The 15,685-nt window shown below is 36.9% G+C and overlaps 1 protein-coding gene across 1 annotated transcript in view; it reads right to left on the minus strand.

The window, feature by feature from the left end:
- LOC105388412 (ADAMTS-like protein 4) overlaps nt 1-15,685 on the minus strand; it is a 118,686-nt gene that overhangs the window by 73,021 nt on the left and 29,980 nt on the right. The window lies entirely within an intron of this gene.

Raw genomic sequence — 15,685 nt, forward strand, 5'->3', positions numbered from 1 at the left:
GCTATAGCATAACTGTAACATTATTTGGCTATACCTAAGTATATCGACAAACTCATTCTGGAAATTGATCTTGCACAAAGGATCGATATCGATAGCCATATCATAAATAATAAAGTGTCAAACGTCATTAGCATTTCTATTGGCGTGATTGTTCTTTATATCGGCGACGTGTGTTCCCAACTGAATACATAATGGCCGATAGCATCTGAGAGACTGCTTTTGTAAAATGCTAATAGGGAAGTATACCATGAATGAGTAAGGCGTAATAAGATTAGGGTTAGCAAGGTCCACTAAGGAAAGTTGTGTTTTTATAGTACGAATCTGGAAATTATGACTTATAGGTACTCAATTGAAAAATTCGCCGTACCAAATTCCTGGAATGTAATGTTATAGTAGACTGTTTTTCACTAATTTAAAATATTTATGGATAAATTTTAACAATGACGAACAACTTTTCCAACATCCAGTATGGTATAGTATAGAAAGTAAGTACATAATATTATAATTTGCAGGCCAGTGTAGATCAAACTGAAACAGTAAACTATATCTTACATAAAAACTTACTTTCCTCATGAGATTCATCTCTTATCTCCTGGCTGATTTGTATCAAGAGGCGTAGTTTGAATTCAGCACGAGATACCCTAACGGAACCCTTTATTTCCATGGGATCATTACTAGTTCTTACAGTTGTATTGTTGCATTTGAATATTTGAAACAGGCTCCGAAACTTCCGCATTGTGATCCGCATTTGAGATTCGAGACTGATCTCTTGAAAGATAACCATGGAAATGGAAATGCTGTGCTGTTATCTGAGGGGGTCACTGATAAGTGACGGCATAGAATCAAACTAAACACAGCAATCCAAGAGTACTTAAAACTTTCATTTTAGCAAATCCCTTTTGTAGCAAAAAGTTGATTTAGATTTTGTACATTTAGTTGAACAAATGAAACCAAATAACACAAACTACTTATCGTAAATGCCAAGTACCTAGCTAAAACCCTTCAATTATACAACTAACTCAAAATAAGACAAACTAACGACGAAGACACTGTACCTATTATTTAAGGGATTTTCTGCGTAGAAAATCCTGGAACAGAGGAAGACAGGGAGTTTAACGACAATCCTTGAAGAAGACAGGGAGCGTAAACATAAACAGACGAGTTGGGAATTCAGCAAACACTTCTACGTACAAAAATAGGGCATCGCGCATACCATGAGGGAGTGTTCCACAGTCACGGGCGACCGGCGCTTGCGTCAGCCTCGACAACGTGAGCTGGCCGTAAATCACTGGTTTCTGGATCGTGCCGAATGAGATCATGGGTCACAACCATTCAGTCCATAGCCGGCCAATATTCTGCCTCACAAGTTTGTTGGAAAAGATGGACCGAGGCCGCTGGCGGATTTCAGGTTAGAGTAAGAAACTACTCTACGCCTAGTTTGAATAGCGTAAGGGTAGTTGAGATGATTTTGAGCTCTCTTGTTTGTTTACTTCTAGCATGATATCGTGAAACAACTGAATCTGCTAGTTTATTTAGCTACAATTTGCATAAATGACTGTATGTATCATAATAACGGACTTGTGTGTATGCGTAATGATAATGAGTCAATCTCTGAAGTGGGCTTTATTCTGAAGCACATGGTCTGGTTAATGGCGCTATAAATTATGTATCTGTATCCAGGGTAATGTTTTAATCGGTGTTTTTGGAAACTTTATGGGTTGTGGAACCTTGAATTTGTGATGCAAACAGTTGAAGCAATGAGCGTAAATCATTTCTGTACCGATTTAGACTCCTACGCACTTATACGGATTTTTGGCTGGAAGTTCCCATTATTATTCTGATTCTTTTTTATATGCATAACTCATTAAATTGAATTCAAATATTAGTAGCAGGTGTGACCATGATCATAGCTTCTAGTATTACCTGAGTTTTAAATAAAAATAGCTATCTGAGTTTTTGATTTATTCATTAGATAATATTAGTACCAACTTCCATGCATATTTTCACCCTATATACTCTGCACCTCCTTACCGCACATTTAATTTAGTGTTTACTAAAGTTTTTTCGCATTTTATAACAATTATTACAATAATCTTTATTTGCACACCATAAAAAAACTAAAATCTAACTTAAATAACAGTGATGCACAAATGGCGGTCTTATCGCTAAAAGCGATCTCTTCCAGACAACCGTTGTAAGAAAAGAACTAAACATAGAAAAGGGCATTTAGGTGTACTTACAAATAATATTTTAAAAAGAAAAATACATATCCAAATAACATTGATACGCATTATTCGCATTCTCTCCAACGTAGCATCTAGAAAGAAGTTCAAGTTCAAAGCGTAATGTAATTTGTGAGAGGTAAATGAACGGAGCACGCGGGCGCGGATCGCGTATCGCGTACGATCTGCTAAGTGGCGATAAATGGAACCGACACTGTGTTGGCTCTGAACCAATGTACCTGGGTAGGTGAATCGAATTCAGAGGAAATTATAACTAAGTTCACGAATTTGATGAAAAACGAATAAACGTAACTTTGATACTTCGTAATGCATCAAATTTCCCTAATTAAACTTCAACCTTAGTTTCCAATACACAAAGTTCATTGTACATTAAGAAAATTTGACTATAAGTGGTAGCACTGGTAGCCTGATGTGCTTGGATTTAATTTGCATGACGGGAATTTTTTGGTCGATTTGGCAGGAGCACTACCGTGCGCCTATATTTACTTGGTGTTGGCACTGCCGTGCCCCCAGATATGTGATTATGAAATTATTATGTAACTAACTAGAAAACTCGACCAAAATTGAAATATTTTTTTCGAGTTAGTGGGGGCACTGCCGTGCCCCCAAATATTTTAGTTTTCCCTTGATTTATACACCGAACACTACTTATCTTCCAAATTTGAAGCTTCTAGGTCTGCTAGAAGTGCCTTAGAATTTTTATGATCGGTGAGTGAGTGAGTGACAAAATTAAGAAACTTTGACCCGTTATAATTCTTAAACTACTGGTTCAAATTGAATGAAATTTGAAATATACAATGCCTGCATGGTTAGTGAAAATTCAGTCTTCTAGTTTTATCCACAACGAAGTTACCGGGGGTCGAAAATGGCCTGAATTGCTTCGAGAAAAGGATGGTACGGCCGTGCCGCTTTTTTGCTCGACTTGGTGGTGGCACTGCCGTGCCCCCAGATATCGTATCGGTGCAAAACAAAATAGGTAGACTAGGGTTTGTAACCCTGGTGAAAAATTTAATAATAGAGCCTTAGGTACATACTTACCCAGACTTAGATAAAATGAATTGAGCAATCAGTCCAATTCATACACAAGGTGTACAGTACATTCGAATAGAGTAGCTTTAAATTAATTTAAATGTTAACTACCTAGTTATTTAATTCATTTATCACACTGTTATTTTATCCTAACATTTAATTTTATAAATAAAAAACCCTGTATAATTGTACCTCTATACTCATGAATATCTGGTCACTTATGTACTTATTACCTCTAATTAACAAAACTCTATATCACTTTCAAACAACAATATATTCATGTCGGGTTAACAATTAACCAATTTGGGTAACAAGGGGCCACGGTCCGTGAAAGCATATTCCCACTGGGGTGGACGGCACGGTAGCAAATGTTACCATACTAATTTGTAAACATCACAGATAAGACACTCTTTTGTATAAACACCCATAAAACTAATTGCTATAATTTGTCTCAATCGCTTATGCTCTAAAATTGGGGTTATAAAAAGGCAGTCTCGCATATTACACGGTTAACAGTTTCATTATAGGCCTCGGTCAAGTTTTTATAAGTATATGCCTGTTGAGGGAAGAGTGGTGCTTTGTGAGTCACAGTTAAGTTTTATTAATTGTAAAAAAGCGTGCGTCTGAGTTTATTATATTTTTTTTACATTTACGCCCAAATTCATAGAGCTTTTCGAGACTATTAAAATTGACGTTGTGATATACAAATTTCAACTTTTTATGTGACGTAAAGAAGCGATACTCATTTGTTTCAAAGTTAATTTTAACCTTGTTTTAAATTTACAATACGGTCTGTGATTTACGTATTTATCACATATGTATATACAAATATCTATATGTTCGGCAACAAATATTATTTTCTTTCTTTCTTTCTTTCTTTCTTATATACTGGGTCTTGCAAAAGTGGTATACTAAGTCGAAAAGGGTTGACTCAGGAAGAACTTCTAAACAACTTTTGTTCTACGACTACTAGTGTATAATTTGCTCCCCGATTCTTATAACACTCGACATAAATATCAAAATATTTTTTTTACATATAGAAATAGACCTTTAGAAACACATTTACAACTGTTGCACGTCCTACCTATTGTGTGCCTGCTGATTTCCGAACTCAATTAAACATTCAGCAATCCCATTAATTAAATTGACGCAAACAAATCATCCAATACATCAGGAACCGCAGCCGCAATTCAGCCATGATGTAACAGGACATGACATCAGGCCGCGATTGTGTCTATGGAACAACGAATTTGTTAGCGAATACTCCGGACCACTCCTTGGGTAATGACTGGGTCGAAATCGGCAGACCGAGCGTTCTGCCATTGTCTTCTGTAGGACTAATTGTTGACTGCCAAACTGATCTGACCCACTGATGTAATGCAATTTAGGTGGCGCTATCTAGCTCCATTTCTTATTTTGTCATGAAACGAAACTAAATGCGATAAATTTCATGAATTTAAAGTTAAACACACCACATTGTGAATGGCCTATCGTACAGGACACACTGTAAACTTAAAACACTTCTCTTTTACAACACATGGAAATTAAAAGGCGTCTAATTTAATAACAAGACAGCATCCGATATAAAATACAATTATAGATAAATCAGCAACGCAACACATCTCGTGTACAACTCTATCGAATCGTAATAGCAATTTCCTTGCTTCTATTTATCTACGTAGCGAGACCATATTTCAGTTTTCCATCTAGCCGCGTTTAATCGGATGACCTAATAATGTATACAACTAATTTCTAGCCAATAACAAGGGATAGCCATCCCGCCTACCGTGGCTGCATGGGCCCCTTGCACGCACTGAGGCAAGAAACCGTCGTGTTTATGTGACATTTTAATTAAAATGGTGTATGAATGTTAAAAGGGGCATAAACGGTATAAAGTAACATAGGTAAATAAACTCTAAATACATTTGTCTGTATGAAATAGGTAAAAGTGCGGATCGCTGCGGTTCGTCTATAAAAATCGGGCGCAACCTTGATTAATACGTTTAATTTTGACGCGCCATAATTTGCTAGTTTTTGGTTTCAGTAAATACTTTACGACCAAGAGCGTAGAAGTCAATAAGTTATTTTCGAATAATTTCCATCGTCAATAAGGTACCAATAATTAACCAATGCACAACCATAATAACTGCGCGTCTTAGGCATTAAACGTGGCAGTTAAGAATCCCAGTGCGTGATCCAAGCGAGTGAAGTAACGGTCTGTACTGCGGAACAGGCTCGTAATTAACAAGGTCTGGTTCAGAATAGGACGAGATTTTGCTATTACGCCCCATTCACTGTGCATCGCCAATGGCCAACGCCCAACCACCAATGTTTGCTCCAACTTGAGTGTTCTTATTAAAATTACTTACTTATTTATGTATTCTATATCTTTCCTTTTGCTTTAAAAAAAAAACAAAAATATAACGAATAGCAGACTTTAACGAGCTGTGAGGTGATTTATGTATGTAGTTACTTGGATCAAACATTTGTCTCAATACTGGATGAGATAAGACATGATTGGCTAATCTAATGCATTTAACACAATATATAATATATGACATGAAGACTCTCCGATCACACGCGAACAAGTAAGTATTTTGATTGTTTTTATCATATCTATTCCAACTCCAAGGGCAGTAGTTGCAGAATAAGACCTCAGTGGTAGAAGCGGGGTGTTATTTGTCTAGACGTTTCTTTTGCACTGACACTCCATCTAGTTCGATAATATCGTTGCATAAGACGGTGCCACATTAGTCTTATAGTCGCCATAACCTGTTGTCAGTTGTCATACAAAGGACTCTAATGGCCAATTGAAGCTGTCAAACGTTCGTTTCTGGTTTTTGACCTATAATTTCTATTGTTATTGTCTGTTGACACGTGCCCTGACGCAACTGTGACTGTCGTATGGAGTTCGATCATTGTTTATAAATTGTCTTTGAGGTAGGTCATGGCATCACGGGGATATAAATTATATTATAATAAGATGTGGGTCATCTCTCTCTGGAAGCGTCCGTAGTCGAGCGGGCCTCAGTGATCGTAACTGATCGCTGAGGTTAAGCAACAACTGACACGGTCAGCCATTGGATGGGTGACCAATTTCAAGTGGTGCTTTTCTGGACGCTTCCGTGCTTCGGACGGCACGTTAAACCGTGGGTCCAGGTTGCTGCTTCGGCAGCAGTCGTTAAGCCTAGTCAGAGGCCTTCGGGCGGCTTGAAAACATCTGGCAGTCGGGTTGCCCACTTACCCGACAACTCTCTCAGCACAAGCTTGCTTGTGTTGGGGTCCACCAACCCGCACTTGGCCAGCGTGGTGGACTAGGCCTAAACCCTTCCTTCATTGGAAGGAGACCCGTGCCCCAGCAGTGGGTACGTAATGGGTCGTGATGACGTAATGGGTCATCTCACACACGGCCATCCGACCACAAGCTAGGCAGAACTGTCGAAAGCGTCATAGGGTTAAATCTCATATCCTAGGTCAATATCATTTAGGTCTGTACGTAAACTAGCTTTGATTAAAGAAACGAGCTTTGATTAAAGAATTGTCCACATAATTAGAAATATTTATAAACCACTTGTAAAATCTCTTACATTTTTTATTAATGAAGTCTAGTTAGCGCCAATCTAGACCACCTAATCATTTTATGGGTCTAGCCTAGCATCACAACACAAGTGATTGTTATTTAGGCGCCAACGGCAGCGGTTAATAGCAAAAGTGATTTAGCATATTTCACGACTACAATAAATTAGCAAGGAATTTGGCACTAATTATAAACATTCTTTAGTAGCTTTTAAACACGATGAGAGACACTAGTAGCCCAGCTCTAGTACACAATTGATGAAAATGGGATTTTAAATTAAGGTATTTTATACAAGTAGGGTTTTAAATCGATTAAAAGCTAAGCATAGTTGCAACTTAAATTTGTTATCATCATTAAAACGTAAATGTGCAAATAATGAAGGAAAAAGTTACAGAAAATCTTTTATCAGAAACTGTTACTGAATTTCGGGAGCAATTAAACAAGAGGTATACACATTGCATAATAATGATAAATACAAAGAACGTTAAAGTTTGAACTGCAAGAACCTCTTGAAAATAGGCTATCTGCGATAGCCAAGAGATAAATGTAGATAAACTAGGAAATAGTAGACCAAGATATGGAAGAAGTACTTCTAGTTGCTTCGTTGCGGATTGCAAATACATGTATATATTATTAAATTCATTTATTTCAGATAACTTGATCCATATTCAGTAGGTACATGTCATAAAATTAAATAAACAAAAAACAATACAATTAACAGCGAGCACAAGAATTAATGTATGTATGTATGATGTATGTGTATGTATGTATCATCATCACGACCCATTACGTCCCCACTGCTGGGGCAGGGGCTCCTCCACGCTGCTGGCCAAATACGGGTTGGTGGTACTCGTATATATGTATATTACATTGCATTGTAGGTACATGCAGCCAGTCCTTCCCAGTATGTCGGTGACAAACGCTAGTCCGGCTATAGTTTTTAATGGTAAAAAAACCGGCCAAGTGCGAGTCGGGCTCGCGCACAAAGGGTTCCGTAGCAGCAAAATTACAGTTAAATCAACCTATCTCAAAAACTATAAGAGATACTTTGATCAAACCAAAAATCGTTGAAAGAGTTAATGCATCACCTCTATTTTTTTTAGAATTTTATACCCCGTAGTTATAAAAATAGAGGGGGGGGGGACATACTTTTTACGACTTTGAGAGCTGATATCTCAAAAACCGTTCACTTTAAGAAAAATGTTTTTTAGAAAACTTTATATCATTTTAAAAGACCTTTCCATTGATACCCCACACGGGTATGTACATCGAAAAAAAAAATTTCATCCCTCAGTTACATGTATGGGGGGCCCCACCCCCAATTCTTTTTTTTACTATTTAGTGTCATATTTTTGTAGCGGTTCATACAACACATATTCCCATCAAATTTCATCACTGTAGTACTTATAGTTTCCGAGTAAATCGGCTGTGACAGACGGACAGACGGACAGACGGACATGACGAAACTATAAGGGTTCCGTTTTTGCCATTTTGGCTACGGAACCCTAAAAATCAGTATAGGTACATAAATATTATACTGCTATAACTTATAACCAACGATCAATAAAATCCTAATCCTAACTAATATTATAAATGCGAAAGTAACTGTGTCTGTCTGTCTGTCTGTCTGTCTGTTACTCTTTCACGCCAAAACTACTGAACGCATTTGAATGAAATTTGGTATACATACGGTGTAGACACTGGAAAAGAACATTGGCTACTTTTTATCCCGGAATTCCCACGGGAAAACTTTTAAAGGCGAAGCGAAGCGCGCGGGAACAGCTAGTATATGTATGTATAAACGCAAAAGTTTGTGAGTAAGGATGGCTGGATGTTTGTTACTGATCTGAAAGAAAGAAAGAAAGAAAGAAAAATATTTTTATTTGTCTCCATAACAATTATTCTATTACAATCCCATTATGAAATCATTTATTGTTAACAATATTGATAAATTAATGTAGTTTTTTTACTGTCGGTAGGGCAGGCTAGTTGGTAACATGTGTATATTTTGTTATTCATAAAAGTCAATTGACCGGAAGATATTAAACTCGAATTTTTTATAGGTATTTATAGATCAGAGAGAGTTGGGCGACACTGTGTCCAAGCAAGTACCTTCGTTGTATAATTTAAAGGAGCGTTACTCCTAGTTAATTAAAAAATGAACTCACTAGATATAATTATAATGCAATGGGTACGTTGAATGCAACGAGGTAGAGTCCTATATACAGGGTTATTGGTAAGTAGACCGGATCCTTTCAGGAGGTGATAGAGGAAGGCATTTCCAGTCGATTGAACCCTATAATGCATGATCCGAAACTTAACCATTTGTAAGATATTTAATATGGTTTTTTTTTATTTTTTGCCAAAATTTTATGTTTAAAGCCGAAAATAAAAAAAACTAGCACAGACGGACAAAATTCAACAGAAAAACTAACAAAATTAGCAAAATTTAAAGTTAAAAAGTGTGATTGTTTTCAGTCCTGTTGACTTTAGTATGGAAACCCATGTTGAGTTTTCTCCACTTTCTCTGGTTGTTTTGGCGGTTTTGGCCATATCTTGGTGATACCTAAATCGATTTGATATTGAATTATCTTATTTGAAAGCTTATAAGTTGACAATGTTTTAAAGCTAAAGTGCACAAAAAGATGTCGTATAAAATTATTTTTTAATTTAATTTATTTGTTTTTGCGTTATGAATATTTTTTAAAAATGTTTAACTATTTTGAGGTATTGTGTCTAATTTAAGTCGAATAATGCACATTTTATTATTTTAATTACTTTATTAAGGTATTACTTATGCAAAACAACCAAAAAATTATTAAAATATGGCTATTTTTTTTATTTTCTGTTTTAAACATAAAATTTTGGCAAAAAATTAAAAAAAAGACTTAAATATTAAATATCTTAGAAATGGATAAATTTGGGATAATGCATTATAGGATTCAATCGACTGGAAATGTCTTCCTCTATCACCTCCTGAAAGGATCCGGTCTACTTACCCTGTACAAGCGTAGCAGATCGCTTCAAACAATTTCTCCTAAGCTAAAATGACCCCCTCACCTTACCCATTGTCATAAGGCAAACAAAACTAAGTAAGCAAATTATTCGCCCTTAAAAAATCAATTTGGTGTCGTAAACAAGCGTAGGTACACACACGGTACACGACACTCTTGGCGGCTCGCTCGAGTGGACCGTGTAATGACTGTTTGCCTTAGTTTGCGCACCACACTCTCGGCATCTCTGCAACCCTGGTACCATAGATCTCAAACATTGCGTTTTTGGGTTAGGAAAAGAGGTTTACCAGTTAGGCAGTAAAAGTAGACAATCGGACGGTGAAGGATTAAAATCCTTTAAAGATTCTAGGAATGTTTGAAATACCACTTATCCAGGTTTCACTGTATTACCATTCCAATATTATTAAAAGTTGATTAATAAATTGATGCACAAACATAACTTGTAGACGTAAATCTAATAGAGGACTGTTCATGGTGTTACAACATAATATTGAATACTAATATTACATTTATTAACACTAATTGTCTTCTCACCGATCTAAAATCGGTTTATGTCATCGCGCCTCTGACTGGAATCGAACCGGTTCGACTTATTGGTTTGACAAAAATATTTACTTAAACTTAAACGAACACAAAATTCACTTTCGTTTGTTTGTAAATCCGAGTACGGTTTTCTATGTTCATAAACTTTCATGGTAGGAAGGTACCTACCTATTATGTATTTGAATAAGTGACCCGTAATTGTGCAAGTGCATGTACCTACACATTAAATTTAGTATGTAATGTAAGTAAGCATACATTATAAAAATTGTGGTCAGTTGACAAATTTTAAGTATAAATTAATAAATAAGATAGAACACATTTCAAATGTCTCGACATCAGAACCAAGAGGGCCGATGTCCACTTTTTGCGAAAATCACTTTTTAAGAGATCTTTTATCAGTTTTTTGTCCTCTTTCTTTTAGTCTAACTCACGTATCTCTATCTCTTTTCGTTCAAAAGTTCAATTTCTTAAAAGTGGTCGCATATCCACAGTACACTGGAACCATACAGACTGTTTATAATTTCAGACGTTATGGCTGTACAAATATGAAAATAATGTTATTTTTGACGGTCGGTTGTAAATAACAGTCCAGAAGTACTTGCAAATAGTTGATCTCATATCAATAACGTACCCTTTTGTCCAACTAAATATCACTTCTATGCGGTCACATTTTCACATCCGACCATATGGTTCGAAACATATTCAGTTAAGTTCATAAAACCCCGAATTAAAAAGAGACAGCACTAGTTTTTTCACAGAGTATGAGCGAGACAAAGCATAATGCCATCAAAAACATAACTTGGAAAAAGCCTCGCATCCGTAAAAAAAATTATGAGTTTCACGTACTTAATACCAAGTAAGTTTATTATATCAGTTTCATCTAAAGGGTTCTCCTATTTTAAGTTATAAGCAAAAATCATGTAAGTCTTAAATAATTAGATTGACTTGAAAATCGCATGAAAACACTATATACCTCACAACTAATACATAATTATGAGTTTATTAAATGACATTGCTTAGTGCGATTGCCAAGTCAATCTGGTAGATAGGTGGAAAATCTCTCCACCTACCTACCTCATTGACTTCTTTAAGTAATAAGCCCACCGATTTTACTTATCCTTGTTGTGAAATATATAGAATTCATATCTTATCTATTTATTTAAGACATACAAGATTTTTATATTTAAATGGTGCCTACGGTACGATACTTTCAAAGAAACCGTACGATTCTGAGGTCTTGGAATACCTAAACATGCAGATAGGAAGGAGACAGAATAAATAATAAAGTTGCAATTTCCTTTTTCAAAATAGGCGGCAAAGGAAGCAGAAGTGTTCACAATTTCTATCTTTAAGGTTCGTCTGTCTGGCTGGTGAAGTAACTACAAATTCTACAAGCGAGTGAATTTTCTTCTTCAGGGATTCACTCCTTGCCCGGGCCTTCAGCTCCTCAGCCTTCCGGGTGCCTATTCAGTCAGGTGGCATGCGGCCACTTAATTCTCAGGACGCCGGCTTAGCTCCCGATTAATGTTGTCCGGTTCGGTGGATAGACTCAGGGAGCCGTTTCGTCGGCGGGTGCCAACAGTAGGAGCTCGCAAGGATAGGGTCTGCCTTTGTGAGGCCGGTCATAGGTGGGCTGAGGTAGTGAAGATGTTTGTGCGGCCTATTCTAGGCGGGATCTTACATGATACGCGGCAGACGGATCACAAACTCCTCTACCGACTTGATCTTGTGGTCGCGGGTGATGACGTCAATTCTAACGTACCATTCAGCCCCGACGATAGTCCTCAGAGTCAGGTTTTGCTGTACCTGGAGCCTCTTGCAGTTGGTCGTCGAGCATAGTGAGTACGCCGGAGCGGCGTAGTTAATACAGAAACGCATATATGTTTTAAAGATCCCCAGCGTGCGCTCAATCGTCACCCTCAGGTATACTTGACTGAGTTTGATTGACTGAGGATCTTCAGACGACGAAATTACTTCGGGGTTACAGCTTCTTAGCCGGCGTGCAGGTGCGGCTGGACAACATCGCAGTGCCCACTTTGACCACCATGCACCACTTTTCCAGCCATTCCGGCAGGTGATTCAGTGTTTGATACGGCCAGGTTTGCTTTCTGAGATGAGATGAACTACACACGTTTAGCCAATAAAACCACGTCGTCTCCACACTTGCTCGCCAGTGTTAGGATATCGTCTGTTTAGGCCACGTAGAGTCAGGCAGCTGCTCTGAGGAACTCTAGATCTTGCGCAGGGTGGAGTCGGCGTCCTAGACTAAAACGTAGAAACAGCGTTCGTCCACGAATGAAGCCGCTGTCTGCACAATTGCCAGCGACGTGGTCGTCTGAGACAACTTGTAGAGCAATTCCGCATGCCACACACGATCGAACGAATGTGTTCGGCCCTTGTAGCGTTCAAAGCCATAAGATGCAGGAAGCGCTCAAGCTGCAGTGTTGTGGACTACTGTGGAAACCAAACTGCTCCACACGATAGCGTGATGGAACGATAGCTTCGCGGGTATCGGCAGTCCTTTCTGGTTATCGCTAGGACGATGATTTTTCTCAGTTTCCAGTCCAGTTAGTCCGAGGAAATGTTCTAGGCCTTTACTAATGAATTTACAACAGCTTGTCGATAAAAGCGTATTTTTTCTAAAGATTTCCTAGTGCAATACGGTCATAAATATAACTAATTAATGCTGGCAATGATGCTACCTATCGCCCGTTTTCTTTTGGACCACGACTTACAGGGCCACCATTTGTTTTTGTCGTTTTATTCTTTATACATACCTGTTTTACAATTTCTATTTTTTAAATAAAACCTTCAAACATTTATAATTTCAGAACCAAAGAGTCGTATATAACACACATTTGGGTCCTTTGTTTAATTTTCTTGAATATAATAAATAATTTCAGAGCCAAAGAGTCGTATATTACACAAAATTTGGCCATTTGTTTCATTTTCTTGAGTATAATTTTATTTCAATTCGAACCAAATAGTTATAAATAAAGGTATACCGTAGTTATTTTATATTTTTTAGAGCCATTGAATCTTATGTAGACATATGCAAGCCAAAATTCAACTTAAATACTATTTTCCCCGAACCATACAGTCTGTTGTTATAATAAGTATAGGGAATTTTTTAAAGTGATATTCTATTTTCTTGAACCAAAAGGTCCGATGTTAACAACGGCTTTGATTTTTGGTCTAGTGTTTTTAAAATCTATACAGCCGTAAGGTCTTTTATTGAGGTGAGCCTTTAAGTTACTATTTACAGTCGAAAAATGGGGCTGATATCCATACTCAAAGACACAAAACTTGATTTTGTCGCTAATATAGCATAGGAATTGTTTCCAAATGAAACGCTTTTGTATTTTCATTAACTAGCCGAGCGAAATAATGTATTTGGACTCCAAAAAAAACATCTGTGTTTGTTTTATACTGATTTAAAAGTTTATTTTAGCTCTACTGAAAAGTTGCAAAAATGGACATCGGCCCTCTTGGTTCTGATGTCGAGATGTAAGTTTAAAAAAAATATAATTAGTAGTGAAAACTTTATCATCACTTCCATTTAAGAATAAAGTATACTTATAATAAGCAGTTACTATTTCCAGTCCTAAACTATTAGTCCCAAGCTGTCCAGTACCGTTTCCTGTTCAAACGAACGAAGCTATCAATCATTTTTTTTCCTCGCACGAGTGTCCCAATACATTTGAACATGGTGTCTCCGTAAGCGGCTTACCGGTAGATTTGAATTTGAATACACAAGCACGAGCCACTAAAGTGTTAGCTCATTTGTTAACATGCGAGTTTTTGTTAATGATAATTGTATTTTTTCTTACACGTTGACGCCCAGTCGAAGAGAGACTTTAAAATAAAGTTGACATCCTTTAAATTGATATACAGATGGAAGTATAGATTTAATGAAAACCGATAGTGATCTGCTCTTCTCAATTGTTTATTATCATCATTTCCTGTGCAATTCCTGATCTGAAATTCAGCGGTCGTGAGATCATTAAATATTACAATCCTACCAAATATATCAGTCTCAATCAAGTCGAGGAATCAAACCAATAAACCATTATTATAATTGTATACGACAGTACGAAAACTGTCCCACATAGATATCCAATGACCTGGAACTCCGCACCTTAAAAGCCAGTACACATCACTCCACAATACCCCTCTCTGTATCGGCTAATAACTACATCTGTTAATTCAACAATTCATGCGGACACAATTCGTTGCTTATCCCAGTATCTTTTTCATTAATTATTATTGACCCGTGCTAGTCACTTATTACTTAATGGGTGTAACCCCATATTTAAGTTGTTTCTTTCTTTTAAATATGTACGTCTCTTAGCTCCAATTTCTCCATAGTCGGCTAGATCGTAACCAGGGGTTGATTAATTATAAGTAATCTCCATATTAAATTCTTGACAGATGTGTCAAAAATCAAGCAATAATCCCCGGTTATGCTCTAATCCACTATGGAGAAATTGGCACGTAACGTCTCCCTTGATTCGGAAACACTCTCGGTTATTGCCATAATCAAGGTTAAAAGGTTAAGGAACGAACTGTCAAACTGAGGGTAGGTTATCTTGATTTGTATTTAGCAGCTCTATTATGTACCTAGCTCTTATGATATTAATTTAATTAAAATTAAACTAGAAATGAACGAAAATACAAAAATACGCGTTGATGCAGACCATAGCACATGCCTCATGTGAGTCATGTGTACATAGACTACTACTTATAAGTAACGGATAAAAATTGTGAGACAGCTCATTATGAATACAAATGTTTATTCGAAAACACGATTAACAACTTACGAAGTATAAACTGAAGCTTTTGTTGATTTTGGGGTGATAAGTATTCTGTTTCAGAAGGTTTTTTTGTTAGTTTAAGTCTGTTAAAAGAATAATTCGTACATAATTAGTTAGTATGGCGTAGGTATGTAATTATTTAATCAGACAGGTATGAAGTCAACTTTGCTTAACAGCTTGGGTATTTGTCATTGTTCCAGGATCCATAAAGAGTTTAGTGCCTAGTTTAAAATATCAAATCAAATTAAATAAATAAATAAATAAATATGTGGAGACATCTCACACACGGCCATCCGACCCCAAGCTAGGCAGAGCCTGTGTTATGGGTATCGGACAGCTGATATATCTACACAAATACATAGATAGATAGATATTAAATATAAATATCAACACCCAAGACCCGAGTACAAATATCTGTCTTTAAACAAATATCTGCCCCAGCCGGGGATCGAACCCGGGACCTTC

This window comes from Plutella xylostella, chromosome 19, assembly GCF_932276165.1.
Source record: "Plutella xylostella chromosome 19, ilPluXylo3.1, whole genome shotgun sequence".
NCBI classification, from domain to species: domain Eukaryota; kingdom Metazoa; phylum Arthropoda; class Insecta; order Lepidoptera; family Plutellidae; genus Plutella; species Plutella xylostella.